Below are 11,288 nucleotides of genomic sequence, written 5' to 3' on the forward strand. Positions count from 1 at the left end.
TGTGTGAAAGCTCCTTGAGCTTTTGTGTTTTAACACCTCAGGTTTTATAGTAAGACCCCTGAAGACCTCTGTAATTCCTCACAGGACCTTTTGTGTCTTTGTGAATTTGCAGATAACCCCCAGGAGGTTTTAGATTCCCTAGATCTAGACCAGCTCCTGCGGTTTTGCAGATCTAACCCCAACCTTAGATCTAATCACGAGCACTATTCCATGTGTCTTGTGAATCCTCCTTGCTAGCCCTTGGAGTCTATAGTTAATCATGAATAGAACCTTACAACCTTGTTTAATCCATAGTTTTCACGTCTTAGCTCTGTTTCAATCCGTTCAAGTTGCGATAAGTTAACATGAAGTAGACGTTAGTGGTGATGTTTTCCTTCAAGCATATTTTTGAAAATAAATTTGTTTAATGCCTGATAAACGTGTTTCTCTGAATAAAATCTACTTAGAGTTATACACCATTTTTCATAATAAACATCAATTTGAATAATGCCTACTTAATATTCTTTTCTAAATAAAAGTCAATTAAGTTATAAATTAGTTTTTTTTATAAACTAAAGTTAATTTTATTAACTCTTATCTAAATAGTTCTTCCAATTAAAAGCTAATTAGAGATATACCTCGACTTTTCATAAATTAAATTAAATTTGATTAGTGTTTATTCAATTTGCTTTCTAAATAAAATTTACATAGGATATATCTCGAGTTTTCATAATTAAATGTTAATTTGGATAATATAAACATGAAGGTGGTTTTGAATTATAATTGGATTGTCCAACCTAAATCATAAAGCTATACGCTTAGATGTTTACATATACTTTATTTTCAAATTAAATGTTTAATTTGCATAAATTGTACTTAAATGTCTATATATAAAATTTGACTAAGCATTACATCATCTTTTCATATGTAAATATAAATATGACTTGATTAATTCTAACTAAGGATATTTCTCTAAAATATCTATACATTGTTTTTCTCAACTAAAATAAATGAAGCATGCAGCTCTTGTCTTTTCTTTTATAATTCAAATCACTCGATAGCTTTATCTTCTCAACCGTCGTTCTGTTTTAAGCGTTTCTTGGATTCTCACGATCTTATAATCGAGCCCTATCCTTTAGTATGCTCTTTTAAAGCTTTTTTTGGTGTATTGTTCTTAGTTGTACTTGTTTGTTGCTTGTATGTTTGTACCGGTGATTGCTTCGAGTAAAAGGATCGCAGCTGGAAAGATTTGGAAATTAAGAGTTCCAAGAGAGCAAAAGTTGAAGAGCAGTAAGAGTAACTTTTCGTTGGAGAAAGGCAGGTGTATCCTTGTGCTTTTGTCCCAATAACTTTATTTAATCACTATTGCATATGCTTGTATTTAATTTGAGGGGTCCTATTAAGGTTTTCCTAGTTTACATGATCATTCATTGTCAACATGGGTTTATCTTTTTGTTGGGTATCTATGCTTAGTTGCTTTACTTGGGTTATGGTGGTTTTAATGAACTCAATGATTAAACTTATTTTATTTATGCTATACCTTTCACTAATACAAGATCACAATGCTTAATTGGAACATGGAGCGACCACCCAGGAAAATAGTACAACCACAAGGACTATATGGCTCTGGTCTTGGCTAATTTATTAGAGACTTTAGTCTGGGGTAATCTTACTAAAAGGGCAAGAGGGGAGGGATTGATGGGGTATAACCCTGTCCTCTTTGGAAGGGAGCTCAGCTAAGATCCTATGCCCACTAGGGAGGTTTATGCTCTGCTTCGACCTGAATCCTTCGCGGGTTACCACTTGCTAACGAATCTTTCTAAAGGCCTCGTAGCGTCCCTATGCAATCACACCTCGGAAGTGTGGTATGGTGCCTAGTTAGCACCGCATGGTTGGGTCCAAAGTTCTTTGAACTATTACGTGAGTTGTGGGTAAAGTTGTGCGACCTCTGCAGAGATGTAAAACTGATCGATCAGCTGTGCTCATGGTCAAGAGCGGCCTGAACCCTTACATGATTAATATACTTGAAGATGGACTTCAATGGTGGTTATGGTTGTGCCATATGCTTATGGCTTATGTTTATGTTAAATGTGGATTGATAAATACTTATACCTTAGTAATCAGGTACTAATAAAATTGACCAACTAAAATTGCTTATCGTAGTAAACCAGTAAGCCTTTCCTTTTTTAAGTCTTGCATTCATATTTTCCCCACACTTGCTGAGTACGACATGTGCTCACCTTTGCTATAACCAACATTGCTCAGAAGAAGAAGGTCCTATGAATTTGTTGTGAAGATGGTGCTGAGTTCTAGGCGTACACAACCCCTGATCAATTGCCTATGAAGTTTGGAGCCTTCATTTCCAGGATTAAGCTGTAAATCTCTAATAGACTCTATATCTTTTTACGTGATACTGTTGCTGTCATTCACTAATGATATCACTATGTGTATGAAACTAGATCCTAGCATAGTTACAGGTAGCACTTGGTTTTGTTTTAAAGCCGGGTGTGACACAGAGCTTTGAATATCTTCATTTATTTCTAAATTCTAGTTTTCTCTATCCATACCGGTTTGTACAAATGTCGGCTCTGGTGCTTATCATACGGGTCGGCTTCATTATGTTGGTATGATAACCGATACAGATGACATTTTAATGAGTCATCATCAAGGTTTGTTTGACCTATTAGAGATTTGAAACTCATGACTCAGGGAGTGTGAGAGGAAAGGGGTGCCTCGCTTTTGGTGGAGATATGTACACTGGTTGAGAACTGAATATTAGTCCGGATGGTAGGGAGCAAATCTTCCGGAAAACCATCCGGGATAAATGAATCGAGACAAAAGGGGGGTTTTTGTCCCAGGTCAACCAACTGGGACTAAAGACCTCCTTTTATCCCGGTTGGTATTTAATAAAAAGGATTTATATCTCAAAAAAATATTAGAAATCCCCAAGAGGCCCCCCCCAAACGCGCAAGTCGCAAGTCACACGATTTTCACACAAAATATGCGCGTGCGTGGTCCGTGTGATTCGAACCCATGACCTCAAGCCTTGCGCGTAGCTTCCTTGCCATCCCACCTACACAGCATATCTAACTATATAGGGGATGCAATCCATTTGTATTAACTCGTGGGGGTCCTTTTATCCCGGTTGGAAACACCAACCGGGATAAAACCCCCATTTTATCCCAGTTGGTATTACAAATCAGGATAAAAGGGTTCGAGGGATTTAGTCCTTTTTCAGCTACATGTGGGGGACCCATTTATCCCAGTTGGAAACACCGACCAAGATAAAAGACCCCCTTTTATTCTGATTGGTATTACAAACAGGGATAAAAGGCCCTCGACCCTTTTATCCCGGTTGGTAATACCAACGGGGATAAAAGGGGAGTCTTTTATCCCGATTGGTATTTCCAACCGGATAAAAGGCCTGTCAGGGTCTTTTTTTCCCACTAGCCTTTGCAACTGGGATAAAAGGTCCCGGTTGATGAGCTCTTGCCAGTGGCCGAGCTTTCGTCCCGGTTTGTGAACCTTTTATCTCGGGGCTACTTTAAACCGGAACTAAAGGGGGCGGATCGACAATCAGTGCTCTACTAGTGGTATCAAGTAGTACAAAGTAGTACCTACGGTGGTTTGTCTTGTTTACTATATATGGTACCATTCAAATTAAGTGTACTTTTGTGGTCAGCCATCTGAGCCACTGCTGCACATCTTAGCTCGTGAGCTGTGTCCTGGTGCGCGTGATCCACGAGGGAAGGCGCGGTGGATGCTCAGGCATCGTGCATTAAGTCTGACTACGCACCGGTGCGTTGCTACGGAAAAAAGATCAAGTGAATATATTATTTTTACTTTTAATACTATAAATATTAGACATTTCATGTTTTTTATGCTATCAAAAAGTCTTTATGGACATTTTTGATCGCTACTATGTGCTGGCAAGAACCTAATAATATGTACAAGTTTTCGAGCACGGCCACAAGCTCGCGCGACCTAATTACCATTCCGAGGCAGTCTCAACTGTTGGCTCAAGATCTGACGATTCATTGGTAGAAAGTATTAGTCCCGGTTGGTAGGGAGCAAATCTTTCAAAAAAACCATCTGGGATAAAGCAATTGAGATAAAAGGGGAGGGTCTTCAGTCCCGGGTCCCTCAACCGGGACTAAGGACACCCTTTAGTCCGAGTTGGTTTTTCCAACTGGGACTAAAGTGCATACATGATGCATGAAATTTACAGGCGCCATGGTGCCTGTAATTTCATGCATCACGTACCCCTTTAGTTAACCTTTAGTAGTTGAGAATTTTTTTATAATGAAATCAAACTAGTATTTAAACGAATCAAACTAGTATCTATACGATGACTATATGTACAATTCTTAGTATATGTACAATTAATTACTATATGTATAATTCTTAGTATATATACAATTAATTCCTAGGATCTTTCCGTCGAGGTGTTGCTCGGTGCGTCTTAATTTTATCCATCGTAATGAAATTCTCCTTGTGGATTTATCAGCTCGTCCACTAGGAATCCTATGAGAGGTTCACATATTACCTCTATTTTTTTCCTTCTCCAAGATGCTATGTTGAATATTATGCATCTGCAATTTGGAAATATGTGAATAATATTACATGAATAATTAAATATAAGGAGCTAAAAAATAATTAACTATTACTAGTTTTATTTTACGTACTTTTTTTCATGCTCCGTCAACCTGGCATTGTGTGACACAAAACTGTCCAACTGGGAGTAAAGGTCCGTCGCATTCCAGCCTACCGTAGCACACCATATTTTCTCCCGGGCCTACTTTAAACCGGGACTAAAAGAGGAGGATCGAAAGTCAGTTCTCTAATTGCTGACATTCCAATTTTGTAGTGATGACAGCTCGTCTGGAACCCTAACTTCACCCCTTAGGCCCTAATTTCACTTTCCCCACGTCTCTCGCTTCCTATCTCTTTATGTTTATTTTTATAATCGGAAACGTGATATTGGACTAACTTTATCTCTAGACGTGTGAATTTAAGATTTCGGAATATTTCAAAAATATATATATATGCAAATTAGGTCGTAAATAATGTATAAAAATATCAACAATATAGTTTCAACAACCATTCAAAAATTAAACATTAATAATATGAAATCGGCATGCATGGTGTCGGGTCCCTGGTGTGCTATCCGTGTGTGAGGCGGAGTGAAACTGAGAGTGGATGTATGGTGCCTGACAATCACAAGACATCTCCATGTTCAAACACAACCACAATGGAAATGCCTGCCGACATCTCCATGTTCAAACACAACCACAATGCAAATGCCTGCCCTTGGATCCGACTGATAGCTAGATTTGTGTACTGACCACTGCTGGCCTGATACGCGTGAACCACGAGGGCGCGTGAACCACGAGGGCAAGACCAGTGGCCTATCACGGTGAGGTGTCTCACTCAGACATGGTGCATAGTCTGATGTGAGTCTGCTTATTCCTATCTCTTTCAACAGTGTTAGACATCCATCGATCATAATTTGTGAAGTACCTGGATTTATTACTTAATACAGCATTTCCCATCTAACTATTATCATAAGGTTTCCATACACTGCACAACCATGATGAATTCTTGATTGATTTTTGGAACGCCCAAAGCACGATCAGTATTATCCTTTATAATTTCATTACAACCACGATACATTCTATGAGATATGGATGATACTCAATGGATGCATCGGCTCTCAACAGTAGCGTTCTAACGTTAGGGATCTGACTGCTAGCAATACAAGGGGAAGGGGTAGAGATCTATGGGACCCTAGTATAGATAAAGCGATAAAAGCATGCAAGGTCGAACTAGCCGATACGATCAGATAACTGGTGAGCGCTTAAACAAGACTAGGAAGCCGATGAGAACAACCTAAGCAGATCTAAGCAGTTCAATAACTGTGAGCAACGTCGAAGACAAATGGAATATTGGACAAAGCCTAGAATAACTAGCCACATGATAAAAGATTAGAATATTGGACGATCGCTAGAAACTTTTAATATAGATAACTTAATGACCGGGTGACGGTACTTACAAGTTCGTTGGATATCGAAGCTGATGCAGCCCTACGCGCAAGAATAAACTCGCCGAAAAGCTACATTACTCCTACTCCTAAGGGTTTGGCGGCGTGGCGTCAAAAGATTGTATTGATTAACTGAGAGATAAAATCTTGCAAGCCTTGGGGTGCATATATTTATACCCTTGTGGTTACCTAGACTCCTGATCAAGCCGTACAAAACTTACCTAATGCTGAAAAAGGAAATATTACGATACATGGATTCTAATTTCCCTTATGTTGAATTCTTGCTAATGAAGCTCCCTCGGATCCTCCCTATCTGCATGCGTGATTGGCGTGACTAGCCTGGACTTGCTTCCCACGCGGTAACTTCCTCTTTTTTTTTTTATTCTAATCACCTTTGCATGCACATGCTGGCCTACCCTCTTTGCATGCGCTACCTCTATTCTATATCTGTCCTTTATGGGATTTCACCGGCTAAAATCCAGTGTCAACACAGCTTGTTATCGTTTCTCATTTTACTTTGACATTGTGCAGTATGTGGAAAGATAATAAGAAGCCTCTATAGACATACCAATCTTCCAGCTGATGTACTGCTTGTTACACCAACGTGACTCACTGCCGCTTTAAGCTTGTACACCACAGTTCTTGCCGTCCAAGCACCACAACTCCAACCGTGTTTCATGCAAGCAGCTGCTGGCACCGTCGTCCGCGCTTGCACAGGAATTAAATGTCCCACGCTACTATCTCTGAATTCTAATTTTGCCTATTGTTTGGCAGGAAGTGCTATGGACGCTGCATCGCACGGACCGCGTGGGTTTAGTTTAATTATTAGTGAATGGCTGGATCTGGATCTGAATTTAATCGCGTGTCAGCAGTTGCCATTGGGCTTTGTCTGGTGCCAATGTCAAGCAGAATACACCCTTTCCTTTTTAAGTATTAAACGGTGTTGAGCCGTGCACATCGGCAGTTCCTGCTCCCATAAGCTGCGCGGTGCAGTGCTGGTGTCGCCGGATGGGACTGAACGTACACCGACCACTCACTTCACAACGCAACTAAACTGCACTGCAACTACTGCTGCAAATAGAATCGACAACTCACGTTATGTAACACCCTAATTTTTAACTTTTGCAAATTAATAAAATTTATTAGAATTTGCTAGAATTTAATTGCTTGTGTTTAAGGACCTAACGATTTTCTAAGGTTACATTTAATTTCTTAGGCATTTAAATCTTTTCTAAAATAAGTTAATGAATCATAGGCTTTCATTGTTGCATTCCTACTGGTGCATTGATTTTTGTTTGTTTGAATTCAAATTTGTATTTGAATTTATTTGTTTGAATCCCTTTTAACTAGCACCCTCGCCTCGCACCCAGCGCCCTCGCCTCGCACCCCCCCAACCTCACCAAACTCTAGCGCCCTCGCTTCACACCCAGCACCGCCGCTGCCCGAGCTCGAACCTGCTGCCATCGATCTCCTCCGTCGTTGCCTTCCCGTTGACAAGATTGTCACCCAAAGCACTGTGAGGAGGTGAGGAAGCCGCCCATGACGATCCAGTGCACTCCCGTGCCTTCTTTCGCACACACGAGCTCGCCGGACTTGCTGCCGTTGGACCAAGCCGCTCTGCCGCATCACCTCGCGCCGTCATCACCTCGGTCGCCGTGGAAGCCACCTAGATCCCGAGCCACTACTCGTTGAAAACCATGAGCTGCCACTCGAGCTACGCTCGATTCCGGCGAGGCAGCCCCGCTTCGCTGCCAAGCGCCATCGTCTCCGTCGCCTGCGTGCCGCCTGTCTCCTCCCGACCGACCACAGCTATCTGATTGAGTGCCAACGGACCAGATCGGATCTTACCAAAGTCTGTACCGGTGCCACTTGCGCTGCTTTTGCAAAAAGGCCCTCCTACTTTTCTCTTTTTGCACCTGAGATCAATCTAGTTCAAAAGTAATTAGATTTAGATCCTTTTTCTTCGGTTTAGACCCCCGTGCTTTTATAAAATCCCGCCCGCCATCGTAGATCTTCTCTTTTATGCGTTAGACCTTCTGTTCATATATTTAATTAGGTTTTAGCCCTCGGTTTCTCACATTAAGCCCCTGAACCTTGTTTAGCTCATATATTTAGCGTTTTAAATCCGTTTTAAGTGATTCTTGCGCCTATGAGTTTGTGTTGACACATAGATTAGTTTTATGGTCTTGTTTTGCTCTATTGCTACTGTTTGATGTAATGTTTTCTTAATTTAGTCCTTTCTTTGCTTGTATGTACTTGTTTGATGCACATAGAAGGATTGCGGATCTTGGGATTTGAAGAGCAAGGCTTTGAAGACTTTGAGCAGCAAGACCAAGTTCGGGAATGAAAGTAGTGTCGTTATCACAACTTGATCATATGCAACCTTTACTTTCAAGTTCAGTATACATATGCTATACACTTTAAGTATATAAACATGATGGGTCCTATTTAATGTGTGTCTAGGTTTTATGCCTACACCTTGATCAACCTGGGTTTACTTTACAATTGGGTAGTTCTTGCTTAGTTGCTCTAACTGGGTATGGTGGTATTAATGAACCAATGCTTAAACTTATTTTATTTATGCTATACCTTCCATTAATACAAGATCACCATGCTTAATTGGAACATAGAGAACCACCCAGGAAAATAATACAACCATAAGAACTATATAGCTCTGGTCTTGGCTAATTAAGAACATAGAGAACCACCCAGGAAAATAGTACAACCATAAGAACTATATAGCTCTGATCTTGGCTAATTAATTAGAGACTCTAGTTTGATGCGGTCTTCCCGGAAGGGCAAGAGGGGTGGCGGCAGATGGTGTATAACCATTCTCTTAGACTGATATGCTCTATGGTAGCTTCGCAGTCTTGTGTGAGGTTTATGCTCTGTTACTAATCCGGAAACCTTAGCAGGCTACTTCTTGTTAGGGAATCTTAGTAAAGGTCTCGTAGCGTTCCTATGCAATCTCACCTTAGAAGTGTGGTATTGTGCCTAGTCCGCACAACATGGTTGGGTCTAAATCTCTTTTGAACTTTTACGCTACTTGTGGAAAAAGATATACAACCTCTGCAGAGTGTAAAACTGTTATAACAGCCGTGCTCATGGTCAAGAGTGGCCTGAACCCTCACATGATTAATCTATCAGAAGTTGAATTTAATTTTTGTTATTTATTGCTGTTATCTTTATTTATGTTCATGCTTAATGCGGGTGGTATAAACTTATACTTAGTAATTGCTAATAAAATATGACCAACCAATTAAAATGCTGAAATGCTATTAAACCGTAGCATATCCTTGCATAGCCTTACACTACACATTCCCCACGCTTGCTGAGTACCAACCATAAGTGTACTCATCCTTGCTAAAACCGCTAGTAAAGGAATATAATCCCTAACAAAAATCCAATTTGATTCACCGAGTGCTACCTATATGTATCCCAGGATCAATTTCATACATATAGTGACATCATTAGTGAATAACAGTAATAGTATCACGTAAAGGAATATAAAGAAAGACTTACAAGTATATCTGAGATATAGAGCTTAATCCTAGAAACGAAGGCTCCAAACTTCATAGAAAATTAATTGGGGGCTGCGTACACCTAGAACTCAGTATCATCTTCAGAAAACTTCACATACCTTCCTTTTCTGAGCAGTAGTAAGCAAGGGTAAGTACACTTATGGTTGGTACTCATCAAGGCCATAAGAAATAACCAGAATAACGATTTAAGTCCATCTTCAAGTTTATTAATCATGTGACGGTCTAGGCCGCTCTTGACCATACGCACGATTGAGATATCAGTTTTACACTCTGCAGAGGTTGTACACTTTCACAACAAGTCGTGTAAAAGTTTAGAAGAATTTTGGACCCAACCATGTTGTGGAAAAGTAGGCACTTATCACACTACCGAGGTGTGACTACATTGGGATGCTACGATTCCTTTACAAAAATTCCCTAATAAGTGGTAACCTGCTAAGGTTTCGATGTCTGGCGTGCATAAACCTCCCTAATGAGCATAGTATCTTAGCAAAGTCCACTTCCCAAGAGGATCGGGCTATACAACGACTCAATCCCTCCTTTTTCCCTTTTGGTAAAATTACTCCAAACTAGAGTCTCTCATTAATTAGCCAAGACTAGAGCCATGTACTTCTCGTGGTTGCATGTTTTTTCACGGGTGGTTCTCCATGTTTCAATTAATGCATAGTATTCTTGTAAATAAGCATAGATATAAGGATGGTTAGGGACACTTGCCTTTCTTGAAAGAAAAGTTACTCTTACTGCTCTTCAGCTCTTGCTCTCTAGAAACTCTTAATCTTCAAAGCTTTCAAACAACAATCCTTCTACTTGAAGCAATCAACGGCACAAGCATACAAGCAAAGAAATAAGTACAACTAAGAACAATACACCAAAACAAAAGAAAAGCTTTAAAAGAGCGTACTAAAGGATAGGGCTCAATTCTAGGATCACGGGAACGCAAGGAGCTAAGGTTGAAAAGGTACACCTATCGAGAGATTTAGATTATAAAAGAAAAGACAAGGGCTACATGCTTCATTTATTTTAGTTGAGAAAACTAATGTAAAGATATTTTAGAGAAATACCTTTAGCTGGAATTAATCAAGTCATAATAACATATGAAAAGACGATGTAAAGCTCAGTCCATTTTTATTTATAAATATTGAAGTACAATTTTAAGCAAATTAAATATCTTATTTTTAAAAGCAGCTTGTAAAAGCATCTAAGCGTATAACTTTATGATTCTGGTTGAACTAATCAAATATAATTAAAAACACATTTATATTCATATTAGTCAAATTAACATTTAATTATGAAAACCTGAGACATAACTTATGTAGCTTTTATTCATAAAACAAATTAAATGAACATTAATCAAATTAAGTTTAATTTATAAAAAGTCGAGGTATACCTCTAATTAGGTTTTAATTGGAAGTGTTATTTAAATAAACATTAACCAAATTTATATTATTTATGAAAACGCGGGGTTGAACTCTAGTTAGATTTTAATTAGAAAAGCAAGTATATAAGTTCTTAATCATATTAATATTTTGAACAAAGTACAAAATAGAGAATATGATCAAAATTTCCTCTAATGCATAATTTAAGAAAATATGAATCTAACGCAACAAGAATGAGGTTAAACGAAGGTAAAACATGGAATCTATGAGCTAAACAAGCTGCATGGGTCTAATTGTGATTAATCATATACTTTAGGGGCTAGCAGAGAAGAAACTTTAGACTCAATGATTAGT

Source organism: Setaria viridis, chromosome 8 (assembly GCF_005286985.2).
Source record: "Setaria viridis chromosome 8, Setaria_viridis_v4.0, whole genome shotgun sequence".
Taxonomy (NCBI): Eukaryota; Viridiplantae; Streptophyta; class Magnoliopsida; order Poales; family Poaceae; genus Setaria; species Setaria viridis.